A 13841-nucleotide genomic window follows, 5' to 3' on the forward strand; every position below is an offset into this window, starting at 1 on the left:
TGCCAGTGGCCCTGGAGGAATATCATTTCCTGGCCCTTTCCAGCTTTCAGAAGCCACAGCAATCATTGGCTTGTGGCCCCTTCTTCCATCTTCAAAGCCAGGCAAGGCATCATTCTGATCTCTGCATCCATCATTACATCTCCTTCTCTGACAAATACACCTTTTAAGGACCCCTGTGTTAGCATTGAGCCCACTCAGATAATCCTGAGTCATGCTCCATCTTTTATGATCCTTAACTTAATCACATATAAGGTAACCTATTCACAGGTTCTAGGGATTACGATGGGGGCATCTTTAAGAGGTCATTATTCAACCTACCTGAGCTATACAAGAGCTCAAAGTCAAGAAGGAGGATGTCAGAGAAACAAGGCATCTCACAACTGGCCCAGGCTCTCCGCTGAGGCCTTTTGGAATCCTTGATGGCACAAGCTGACAAGAGAGGAAGAAAGAAGGAATTTATCTTGTGGCTGCTAATGGCATATGTTCTTTGTGAAGAGAATACTGAATCTAAAATGTGTTACCTGAAAAGAAAGTGAGAAAGCAAGCAAAAAAGTCGAATTGCACCATGGCAGACTTACTTTACTTACAGAACAATTTAAAAAAAAATTTTTGATAGTGCTACATGCATGTGAGATCTTAGTTCCCCAACCAGAGATCAAACCTGTGCCCACTGCAGTGGAGGGGTGGATTCTTAACCACTGATACTACCAGGGAAGTCCCAGACTTATGTCATTTAGTGTGATAATCTCTAGGTGAATCCATGTTGTCATCAGCATGTCCCCAGTGGGCAGAGGCTCCAGACCAATCTGACAACTGCAAGGCCTCCACTGTCGCTAGGAATCCCAAGGCTGCCTTAGGCTTGCAGAGTCCTTCGGAGCCTGTTCTGGTTCTTATTACACATCATAAGGTCAGCCTAGACTGTTTTCCCCAGGGGCCTGGCATAGGGCCTGCCAACCCTTTCTCTGGAATGGATCTGGTAGGGCCACCAAGCCCACAGACGGCCCTGGAACAAGATGACTTGCAGAAACCCATGGAAACCAAGCCTCACTGCAGGGGGCAGCAGAGCCCCAAAATGACAATCCGCCAGGATCTGAGCAGTGCCAGCTTCCCAGAAAGGGTGGCCCCATAGCATTTGGCTTTGGCCTTTTACCTCTGGGAGGCATTCCCTGGCACACAGTGGTTTAATCCTTGTTTGAACCCTCCCCTACAATGAGATATTCTCTTCTCTGTGAGATGTGTGATTAGAAAGAGGCCTCCACGGCTGCAGCTTCTATCAGCCAGCGAGGGACCCCTAAAATCACTCAGATGCAATCAACGCCCTCTGCCTTCACGTGAAAGGCCTTTGGCTGCTCCAAGCCAGCTTTGATGCCTGTCCCCACCTGTCTCCACCCTGCCGAGTACACACACATTTTCTGAGCTGAAGCAGAGAGGCAAATATGGAGGGGGCCCATCCAGAGAAGGCCTGCAAGGGCCCAGGGCGGGCAGATTGTAGGCACTGCCCTGACTGGCATCCAGTGGAACGATGAGCTTCTTTCTCCTGCTTCCTCTCTCTTCTGTGCCCCCTTCCTTTTTGAGATGTTCACATATGATTAGAATCCACTGGCTGCAGTAGAATTGACAATGAAGGAAGAATTGCTAACCCTAGCTTGAGAGTCATCTTCTCCAACACTTTGCAACAAGAGAGGTATCAGACCCCACAACATGGCTTGACATGCCTCAGAGTGAGAGCAAGCAAGGTCGCCAGGCTGCTGGCCAGAGGGGTACAGTCTGGTCTCTGCCTGCCTGGTACAGTTTGCCAAATTTGTGGCAAATCTGATGTTGAAAGCTAAAGTGAAAGTGATAGTCACTCAGTTGTGTCTGACTCTTTGTGACCCCACAGACTATAGCCCACCAGGTTCCTCTGTCCATGGGATTCTTTAGGCAAGAATACTGGAGTGGGTAGCCATTCCCTTCTCCAGAGGATTTTCCCTATCCAGGGATCAAACTTGGGTCTCCTACACTGCAGGCAGATTCTTTGCCAACTGAGCCACCAGGAAAGCCACCAGGAACCTGATGTTAGCTGTGGCCTTTGTCCGTGGCACTCTCAGCCTTAACTTTTCAAAAGTTCTGCTTTGACCAAGTGTAAGCCTTGGATGGTCCAGAGCAAATGGTCTGGAGACATAACTCCCATCAGCTTCATGGATATGATTATCAGGTATGGGAGGTCAAATATAGCAACTTGACCCTGGGGCAAGTCCTATAGGCTTGGGATGCTCACACCAGGTCTGCTTGCAGAAAGTTCAGGGTAGATGTTATTACTTGACTTGTCAGGAATGTGTAAGGGGCTGGTATAGTGATGCCTTCATGTTTCTTTTGAAAAAGGAGCACTTAGTTGGGACTGTCAGTCTCTGAAGAGAGTCAGAAAATGTGTGTTGAACTGACCTAATTCTCTCAGCCTCAGCAGGTGTGTTTGTAAAACAGGCATTGAGGGAACGTTTGGGTTTGATGGTTTCTAAAGTTTTGATGGTTTACGGTTAGAGCCATGTTTCCAAAGGGCATGCCCTTACCTGAGAGTATCATTTTTTAATTGAAGTATAGCTGATTTACAATGTTGTGTTAATTTCTGGTGTATAGCAAAGTGATTCAGTTATACACACATATGGACATTCTTTTTTTTAATATCCTTTCCCATTGTGGTTTATTCCAGTATATTGAATATAGTTCCCTGTGCTATACAGTAGTACCTCATTGGTTATCCATTGTCTATATAATAGTTTGTATCTGCTAACCCCAAATTCCAACTATATTCCTCCCCCTACTCCACCCTTTGGCAACCACAATTCTGTCCTCTATGTCTGTGAGTCTGTTTCTATTTCATAGATAGGTTCGTTTGTCATATTTAGATTCCACGCATAAGTGATAACATATGGTATTTGTCTTTTTCTTTCTGACTTACCTCACTTAGTATGATAATCTCTAGGTCCATTCATGTTGCTGCAAGTGGTGTTATTTCATTCTTTTCTATGGCTGAGTAGTATTCCATTGTGTATATCATGTTTTCTTTATCCATTCCTCTGTCGATGGACATTTAGGTTGCTTCAATGTCTTGGTTATTGTGAATAGTGCTGGTGTAAACATTGGGGTGTGTGTATCTTTTTGAATTGGAATTTTCTGAATATATGCCCAGAAGTAGATTGCTGGATCATATGGCAACAGTATTTTTAATTTTTTGAGGAAGCTCCATACTGTTTTCCATAGTGGCTGTACCAACTTGCATTCCCACCAGCCGATGTGGGAGGATTCTACCTGCAGGTATTTTTTGACTGGTCAGGTGAGTAGCATCCCAGATGCCAGGCCCAAGGCCTCATGGCCCTGGCCTTGCAGTCACCATTGACTAAGGAGCCAGGCCTCCTGTCCCTTGCTCTGCTCCCTCCCTTGCATTCAGTTTTCACAACCATGCAGCTAACACTATATTAGAAGGATTTCCTCAATTTAGAAAGAGAGTGAGAACTCTGCATCCAAATGCTTGAGCAGTCTATTTTTATGACAGTGAAGATTTCTGTGGAAAGTCACAGGGGAGCTTTGTGGGCCTCATAACCCCCAAAAGAGGAATGGACAGGTGATTGGAAGACCCAGCATTCTGTGCAGGATTAGGCATTTGGCTTAAGTGTGTGTGTGTGTGTCCCATCCCCAGCCAGGCACAGGATCGCCACACCTGTAGGGTGCAGAGGCTCAGATGTGCAGCGTGTGTGAAGTTATGTCGAGATTAGGTTTTCCTGTGGGAATTAGATACTAACTGGGAGGACAGGCCTCCTCAGCCCTCGAGGAAAGGACACCCATTCAGGGTGACACTTGCAGTGGGTACCGTGAGGTACAGACTGTTGGCAAGTTGCCTCTGTCCTCAAGCTTTAGTTTCCCCAACCATAAACTAAGGGAGCCCAAGTAATGTTCATTGACCCACAGCCAGGCCCATCTGGGAGCCCATCTTTAGGGCTTGGTGATTAGTTATCTCTCCTCTGCGTCCTGACGCTGTCCAGGAAGGTGACCAAATGAGGCCACACAATTCTGTTTCCAGAAATACCTGGCCAGGTCTAAGGCTTTCTCTAGTGGAGAGTCCTAGCATGTGGCCTCTGGGTTCAGAGCAAATCAGGAGCCTGGACCAAAGGTTCGGCTTCCCAGGCTTGCCCACCTTAGCCCAGGGAGGCCTTCAGTACATAGTTCCTTGTGCCTGGCCTGCCTGCCGTTCTCCAGTAAGGAGGCCTCTTATGTATCTACCTGTCCAGACATCACTGAAGGGGAGGGTGGTCCTGGGGTGTAGGTCTGCCTTTTCACTAAAGGAGGCAGAGGCAGTGCTCCCCATGCTGCCTGCTTGCAGAATGAACCCACGGGCGGGGGGGGGGGGGGGGAGCTGTCTTTGCTACAAGAAGGTTCAGCTAGACATTTCGTGCTGATGACTCACTTTCTCAAATTCAGTTTCTTTATTTCTTCCCAAGTAAAAGCTTCCCTCCTTTTTAATGACTTAACGACCTCCAAGCTCCAGCAGAAGGACTCAGCCCCTCAGGACGCAGTGTGTGGGCTCGCCCAAGGCCCAGCAGGCAGTTCAGTCAGCAGATACACTTGTCCCTTTTCTCCCTTTTTGACTCCCCAGGATCGAGAGCGACAAAGGCCCAGAGACAGAAATCTCCCCGCTGGGAGGGCTTGCCCCTTAGCCAAGCTGACAGGCCTCAGAAAACACCTGGGGCTTGCTGAGGCATTTCTGCAAATGGAGTTGTATTTGACCTCATTTGGCCACTTTTTCTGGAGGGCATTTACCCTTCTCTGAACTCCTGTTGGCAAGTCTGTAGCTTCTTAGAAGAATCTACAAGATGCTGCCACAGCACTCACCACTGCTGTGGGCTGGGACAATCACCTCTGTGCCCTAGGGAGGCTGACCCATCCCCTATGACACAGCAGACGCTTCTCCTGCATCACTTTTGTCAAGCCTCACAGCACAGTGAAGGAGGGAAGAGAATTGTCTCCATCCTTCATGGGAGAAACTGAGGCAGCTCTTAGGAGGCAGAGCCAGGGTTCGAGTTCCCACATAGGAAGGCTGCTCCCACACCTCTTGACTAGCCTGGGGAGCTGTCCCAGAAGCCTGGATAGCTTCTTCCTAGGCCTTGTTCCAATATTCCCAAGCTTGCCGAGGCTTTGGTCCTCACAGACAACATCCTTCTGGGCTCCCCCTCACTTGGGATGGAGTGGGGGCTGAACAGCATCTGAAGAGTGTGATCTGGCAGCTCTGCTGACCCTTCTGTCCTGAGGCGCGGGGGCTGGGAGTTTGGCCAGCCTCCAGCAGCACAGGCTCAGGGCTCAGAAAGGCAGCAGCCAGTGGTGTGATGGTGAAGGGATGGGAGGAGGGAGCCATCCGTGAAGAATGGCAATAGGGAGGGAGAAGGTGGGGCTCAGATGACATACTCTAAGGAAGCAGACTGTGGAGCTCGGAAAAAAACTGGCTATATAAGCAAAGTAAATGGGATATATGAGATGACCCTGAGATGACTCATAGGTTTCTGACTCAGACCTTGGGGTGCTGGTGGTGCCATTTTGTAAGAAAGTGAACCCAGAAGGAGCAGTAATGGGAGGTGAAGATGGAGATGATACATTCAGTTTTGGAAAGTTTGTAAAGTTCAAGGTGCCAGTAGGGCACCCAGATGGAGGAGCCCATTAGACAGTTGGGTGTTCAAGATGGGGGCTGCAGGCAGAGGGGAGGTCTAGGCAGGAGATGTCTATTTGGAAGTCACTGACTTCTAGACATGTTCTGTCCAATATAGTGGCTACTAGCCACATGGACATGTAAACAAATTTTAATGGTCAAAAGCTGAGCACAGACCTCCTGTGTGGGATGATGAAAAAGCTTTTGGAATAGATAGTGGCGATGGTTGCACAACGCTGGGAATGTAATTAATACTGAAATGTACACAAACAGTGGCTAAAATGCCAAATTATTTATATATATATATATATATATATATATATATACACCACAACTCTAAAATAGAAAAGAGAATATATTCATTATGATTTAAAATTCAGATCCTCGCTCACATGAGCCATGGATCCAGTAGCTCAGTAGCCACATGTGACTCAAGGTACCGTCTTGGAAAACACAGATATGGCTCATTCCCATTGTCACAGAAAGTTCTATTGAGCAAATGACTGCAAGCCTGGGGGTTGCCAAGACTGCTGGGGAGTATGGAAGGAGAGGAAAAGGGAAGCAGGTGGGACAGCCCTGGGAGGAGCTCGACCTTTGAGGGTCAAGCAGGAGATGGTGATGGGGACTTGGACAAGTGCTGATGGAGAGCTCTACAGAGTGCTAAGGGAGCCTAAAAGACAACAGTGAACCACATGCCAGAAAATATGACTGACTTGCTCTTTCCTCTAATAGTCCATGCCTTCCTACCCCCGGGCCTTTCTCCATGAAATCCCTTCAGCTGAGAACACTTATTGCCACCCCCACCCCTGTCCAAATGTTGATGGCCCCACATTGCTTTTTTTTTTTTTTTTTTCAGATTGGGACCTGCAGAAAGATTTTCATGAGGAAGTCAGTCTGCACATTGGTATGTAGTGTAGCACTGTGTTCCAATCCGGGGGTGCCAGCCTCTGGAACCCAGCAGAGAAGACCTGCATAGTGGCCTTGGAGATGCTTAGAGAGAATAAAAGAGAGAGGGTTAGGCGATGAAAGGTCCCGGGGAGAGTCCTGCAGGCAGTGGTAGAGACACGAACACTGACTGGGAGGGCAGCACCCAGCCCAAGAAGGCTGCTGCCAGCTGCCTACCCCTGGGGGTCGGAGGGGCCAGGACAAGGACGCCCAGCTGCACTGTGTGTAGGTACATCCTGGCCTGTGCTTGGGGCTCAGCTCTGGGGAAGTCTGGCCAGCGGCCCTGCCCAGGCAGCCCTGATCCAGGTGGGGTTTCTTCGCAGAGCTGTGCTGAGCACAGAGGTGGGCTGGTCCTGCGGGTTGCCCTTGCTACTCTAAGATGCAGCCTGTACTCTCCAGGAGAGGCCTCACTGAGCCAGTAGGCATTCAGCTACTTGCCGAGTGGGCTCAGTGTAGACCTGGACTAAGCCTCCAGCTGGTGCCCTGGTTCAAGTGGAATCAGCCAGCGCCCCCTGGCAGCACCTCCTCTGCTCTGCCAACCCAGGCTGTACATCCAGGAGAGGGGCACCTATGGGTCCACTGGATGCCGCCAGCATCTCTGCTTCCCTCATTTTTAAACTGCAGTCCCTCAAGGAGCGCCAAGCTGTGTGGCCGAGTGTCCACAAAGATCCCTGGTTGAGTTCAGGGCAACCAATTTTCCCTTGCACTGGCTAGTTCTGGGTCAATTCAAGTAGAGACAGGCCATGCTTGTCAGGAAGAGCCCGGGTTCCCCGATAACCATTAGCCAGGCCTTGCTCCCTGCTGATCCAGCTTGGAGCTGTGCGTTCTCCATGTAGACACAGGCTGCAGGTCCTCCAGCAGCCCTGGACCAGCCATGCACTGGATGCAAAATGCAGAGCTGGGTGAAGCACAAGCTCTGGGTGGAGACACGGCTGGGTCTACACAGAACCAGACCTTGCCATCCAGGTAAAGGTGAGGCAGCTCCAGAGGAGATGGTCTCCTCAGATGAAGTTGTATCTGTCCTGAACATGGTTATATCCGCAGAGATCAAGACTGTCTACCCAGAAGGAGGCTGCGTCTGCAGAGAACTAGTCATCTAGGAGAGAACATTTCCTAGAATTTTTACTGGTATTGAACTGAATCTATAACTCAATTTGGAGAGAATTGACAGAATTTTGAGAGAATTAAACCTTCTGCCCTATAAGCATGGCATACCTCTCTGTTTATTTTGATCCTTTTATTTTCTCTTAATAGTGACTGCACCCATGAAATCAGATGACGATTGCTTCTCAGCAGGAAATCAATGACAAACCTAGACAGTGTGTTGAAAAGCAGAAACATTATTCTGCCAACAAAGGTTCGTATAGTCAAGGTTATGATCTTCCCAGTGGTCACATGTGGTTGTGAGAGTTAGACCTCAAAGAAGGCAGAGCACCAAAGAATTGATACCTTTGAACTGTGGTGCCAGAGAAGACTCCTAAAAGTCTCTTGGACTGTAAGGAAATCAAACCAGTCAATCTTAAGGGAGATCGATCCTGAATATTCACTGGAAAGACTGATGCTGAAGCTGAAACTCAGCTTATCTTGCTGACTACTTATCTTGCATCAGTTATCTGATGCAAACAGATAACTCATTGGAAAAGTCCCTGATGTTGGAAAAGATTGAGGGTAGAAGGAGAAGAGGTCATCAGAGAATGAGATAGCTGGATGGCATCACCGATGCAATGAACATGAACTTAGGCAAACTCCGGGAGATGGTGTGGGACAGGGAGGCCTGTCATGCTGCAGTCCGTGGGATCACAAAGAGTCGGAAGTGACTGGACGACTGAACAACAGCAAGTAGCATTTCATACTTTTTACTGTGGAAGTCTCTCACATGTTTTCACAGGCTTGCCCCATTTTGTGCCATTTTTTAAAGTGATTTTTAATTTTATTTTCAGATTGTTCTTTGGTAATAAATAGGAATAAAACTGATTTTTATATATTGACCTTTTATCTTATAACTTTGCTAAACTCACATATTAGTTTCAGTAGCTTTTTTGTAGATTCCATCAGATTTTCTACATAGACAATTTATTGGTTGTGAATAGACAGTCATATTGGTTGTGATCATAGACAGTTTTGCTTCTTCTTGTCCAGTCTCTATTGCCTTCTCTCTCTTCCTCCTTTCTCTCTCTTCTTTCCTTGCTTTCTTTTTTTAAATCTTTTTTATTGCCTTAACTATAACCCTTTTTAAAAATCCTAGGCCTTTTCTTAAGATAGACTTGAAATTTAAAACTTCATCTATTTTTTTTTTTTTTTATGTGGCCTGCATGGTATGGAAAGAGTTCAAAGAGGCGTAAAACCAGGGCTCTGGCCCTACTTCAGCTGCTGACTCACACAGGGATCCTCTTCCTTCTCTGCCTCAGTCACTGCCTTAGTTTCTTCATCTCTAAAATGGGGATCATATTTTTAACAGTCAGGAAATGACTTTGAAAACATCTTAAGTGCTGTGAAAAGGGTTGCCCAATTCCGAGCAGCACTATGGTCCCAATATCAGCACCCTCATGTTTGCCCTTCTGTAGCAGTAGTGGCTTATCCATTTGTTTGTTCAGACCCTGAGGTGGTGAATGGGCAATGAGAAGATGTGGCGAGGCAGGAGGGAAGATAGTAAGAGCTTGCTTTGTCTAAAGATCTCTAAGAAGCTCTTCAAAGGATAGAGTGTGATGTTAAGTTGCTTCAGTGATGTCCAATTCTTTGTGACCCCCATGGACTGTAGCCTGCCAGGCTCCTCTGTCCATGGGATTCTCCAGGCAAGAATACTGGAGTGGGTTACCATTTCCTTCTCCAGGGGATCTTCCTGACTCAGGGATTAAACTTGAGTCTCTTACATCTCCTGCATTGGCAGGTGGGTTCTTTACCACTAGCACCACCTGGGAAGCCCCAAAGGGTAGAGAACAGAGCATTATTCCCAGCTCTTCCCAGTACTGTTGGATGCTGAGCTTGGGGACTTCTTTCTTCCTGGGTCTACTGAGGAGTGAGCTACCACTTTGGGCTTTCTGCCTACAGCCTCAAGAAACTTAGAAGTTGGATAAAGGGGACTAGAGGCAGAGTGAGGAAGGATTGGCCACTTCTGTCTACTATCATAAACACCACAGCTGTATAACTGACTCACTCTGCGTCCCATGAAGCTAAGAACTAGTGCTTATTAGCAATCCCTCAGCAGGAACACAAGACATGTTTGTTTCTTATGCTACTGTGTCTGAAAAGTGTGGGAAACTACAAGCATTTTCTGATGCTGAATAAATGGATGAGCAGAAGGCTAATAGGCAGACTAACAACAGTTAAGATGATGGCCTAGGAAGCCCTCCACCCTCCTTCCCCTCACAAACACACCAATTCAGCAACTGTTCAGGGGCAAATTCCCTTTGTAAGAAATCCAGAAACCAATTAAAATGCTTCTGCACCCCAGGTGAATATAATACAAGACTCACCAAGAAAGACATATATGCTGAGAACTATAAAATATTGATAAAGGAAACTGAAAATCATTCAAAGAATGGAAATAGATCCCATGCTTTGGGATTGGAAGAATATTGTTTGCATGGCCATGCTACTCAAAGCAATCTATAGCTTTAATGTAATCCCTGTCAAATTACCCGTGACATTTTTCACAGTACTAGAACAAATAATCCTAAAATTTATATGGAACCACAAAAGACCCATGATTACCACAGCAATCGTGAGTAAAAAGAACAAACCTGGAGGCATAACCCTCCCAGACTTCAGGCAGTACTACAAAGCTACAGTAATCAAAACTGGGTGGTATTGGCACAAAAACAGACATACGGATCAATGGAACAGAATAGTGAACCCAGAAATACACTCACGTACCTATGAAGAAATAATCTTTGACAAAGGAGACAAGAATATACAATGGGAAAAAGACAGTCTCTTCAGCAAATGGTGTTGAGAAAGCTGGACAACTGCATGTATAAATAAATAATAGTGCATAATTATTAATAATATATAATAATCAATACTTTAATAAAATCAAAAAATCAGTGAAGTTAGAGCACTCCCTCTCACCATACACAAAAACAAACTCAGAATGGCTCAAACAGTTAAACATAAGACATGACACCATAAAACTCCTAGAAGAGAACATATGCAAAACATTCTCTGACATGAATCATATCAATGTTTTCTTTAAGTGAGTCTCCAAAAGCCATTGAAATAAAAGCGAAGATAAACAAATGGAGCCCAATCAAACTTACTAGCTTTTGCACAGCAAAGGAAGCCATAAACAAAATGGAAAGACAACTTACAGACTGAGGAACAAACACAAAATTGTAAATCAGCTATATTTCAGTTAAAAAACAGACTCAGCAAGACCAGTAGGGAGATTTTGGACACTCTTGCCAGAGTCCTTGCCCCCACTGCAGTGCACTGATCAGAAAGCATCTGGGGGGAAAGCACTGAGTAAGGCAGGAAGATGGAGCAGCTGGAAAAGCCCAAATTGTGGGCTGGCCTCAGGCACATGGCTCTGACATTTCCAGGCCTCCAGTGGCACAAATGGGTACTTGGGTCCAACTTAAAGTCTGAATCCTGCAGATTTGTAAGATTAGGGTGTACACAGTACAGAGACACTTTAGTTATTCCAAGGTCATTTTGCTGGTGACCTCATAGAATCAGAAAGTCATCAGCCTCAGAAAGGCCTCTAAAGAGCCAGCATTGTCCTGTCTCCTGCCCTTCCTTCACCAGAGAGCTCGGCAAGTTTTGCACATGGTCTGTGGCTCTTACATTCACATGTCTAACAAGCTCTGCTGCCAAGTCCCTCATCCTGTAGCACGTAGAAGCAGCAAACAGGACCAGAGCTACTAGAAATGAGACTGACAGACATCAGAAATGGCATCTGACAGTGAGGGAGGAGGCAGCAGTATTGTACAAAGCAGATTCCAAAGAAGAGGTTCAAGCCACTTGGGATCACTTATCATAGGAACAAAGGGTATGATGATGCTAGATAAATGAGGTGTTACTGGACTTCCTTTGCCAATTGTGATTTTCCAAGTTACCTCTTGAAACAACTAAGCTTATATTTCTGGACCTAAGCACTTTGTTCAAGACGAGTATTAGGGTTTAAGGAGCAGAAATCATTTGCCATCATATATATAAGGAGATTATGCTACTGATCTAATATTAGAAGGACTATGAATGCCAGTGTTTTGACTGAAGTGAGGTTGGGTGAATGCTTCACATTCTTTAATCCAGTCCCACTTTTGAATTACAGAGTTTAATGGGGGAGCCAAATGGCCTCAGCTAGAGCTGGGAATCAGAAGGTGAGACATGTATTTCCTTGCCTCAATCAGGAGCACACCTTGCCACTAGGCCCATAGCCTAGTGCACTCAGTTGAGTACTGTCCCCCCGCCCTCTCCAGTGCCGCAAAATACATGCCTATCCCAAACTGGTGAATGTTGCCTTATTTGGAAGTGGAGTCTTTGTAAATGTAATTATTTAAATTAAGATGAGGTCATACCAGACTAGAGTAGGCCCTACTCCAATAACTAGCATCCATCTAAGAAGGAAATGCGAAATGCCAAGCTGGATGAAGCACAAGCTGGAATCAAGATTGCTGGGAGAAATATCAATAACCCTCAGATATGCAGATGGCACCACCCTTATGGCAGAAAGTGAAGAAGAACTAAAGAGCCTCTTGATGAAAGTGAAAGAGGAGAGTGAAAAAGTTGACATAAAACTCAACATTGAGAAAACTAAGATCATGGCATCTGGTCCCATCATTTCATGGCAAATAGATGGGGAAACAATGGAAACAGTGAGAGAATTTATTTTGGGGGGGCTCCAAAATCACTGCAGATGGTGACTGTAATCATGAAATTAAAAGACGCTTGCTCCTTGGAAGAAAACTATGACCAACCTAGACAGCATAGTAAAAAGCAGAGACATTACTTTGTAAATAAAAGTCTGTCTAGTCAAAGGTATGGTTTTTCCAGTAGTCATGTATGGATGTCAGAGGTGGACTATAAAGAAAACTGAGCACTGAAAAATTGATGGTTTTGAACTGTGGTGTTGGAGAAGACTCTTGAGAGTCCCTTGGACTGCAAGGAGATCCAACCAGTTCATCCTAAAGGAGATCAGTCCTGGGTGTTCATTGGAAGGACTGATGTTGAAGCTAAAACTCCAATACTTTGTCTATGTGATGTGAAGAACTGACTCCTTGGAAAAGATTCTGATGCTGGTAAAGATTGAAGGTGGGTGCTCACTTCGGCAGCACATATGCTAAGCCAGGACATGGAAGCAACCTAGATGCCCATCAGCAGACAAATGGATAAGAAAGCTGTGGTACATATACACAATGGAATATTACTCAGCCATTAAAAAGAATACATTTGAATCAGTTCTAATGAGGTGGATAAAACTGGAGCCCATTATACAGAGTGAAGTAAGCCAGAAAGATAAACACTAATACAGTATACTGATGCATATAAATTCCATATATGCAAGTAACCTTATATGCAAGACAGAAAAAGAGACACAGATGTATAGAACAGACTTTTGGACTCTATGGGAGAAGGTGAGGGTGAAATGACCTGAGAGAACAGCATCGAAACATGTATATTATCAAGTGTGAAACAGACCGCCAGTCCAGGTTGGATGCATGAGAGAAGTGATTGCAGCTGGTGCACTGGGATGACCCAGAGGGATGGGATGGGGAGGGAGGTGGGAGGGGGGGTTCAGGATGGGGAACACATGTAAATCCATCACTGATTCCTGTCAATGTATGGCAAAAACCACTACAATATTGTAAAGTAATTAGCCTCCAACTAATAAAAATAAATGGAAAAAAAAAGATTGAAGGTGGGAGAAGAAGGGGATGACAGAGGATGAGATGGTTGGATGGCATCACCGACTTGATGGACATGAGTTTGAGCAAGCTCTGGGAGTTGGTGATGGACAGGGAAGCTTGATGTGCTGCTGTCCATGGGGTCACAAAGAGTCAGACATGACTGAGCAACTGAACTGAACTGAACTGAAGAAAGAAAAACAGAGACACAGACAGAGGGAGAATGCCACGTGAAGATGGAGGCAGAAATTGGAACATCAAGGAATGCCAGGAAACAGGAAAAGGTAGGAGGAAGAAAAGGCCCTTCTCTAGAGCCTTCAAAGAGAGCATGCCAGTGAACACCTTGATTTCAGACTTCTGGTCTCCAGAAATGTGAGAGAAGA

The sequence above is a fragment of the Cervus elaphus genome, chromosome X, assembly GCF_910594005.1.
Source record: "Cervus elaphus chromosome X, mCerEla1.1, whole genome shotgun sequence".
Lineage (NCBI taxonomy): Eukaryota > Metazoa > Chordata > Mammalia > Artiodactyla > Cervidae > Cervus > Cervus elaphus.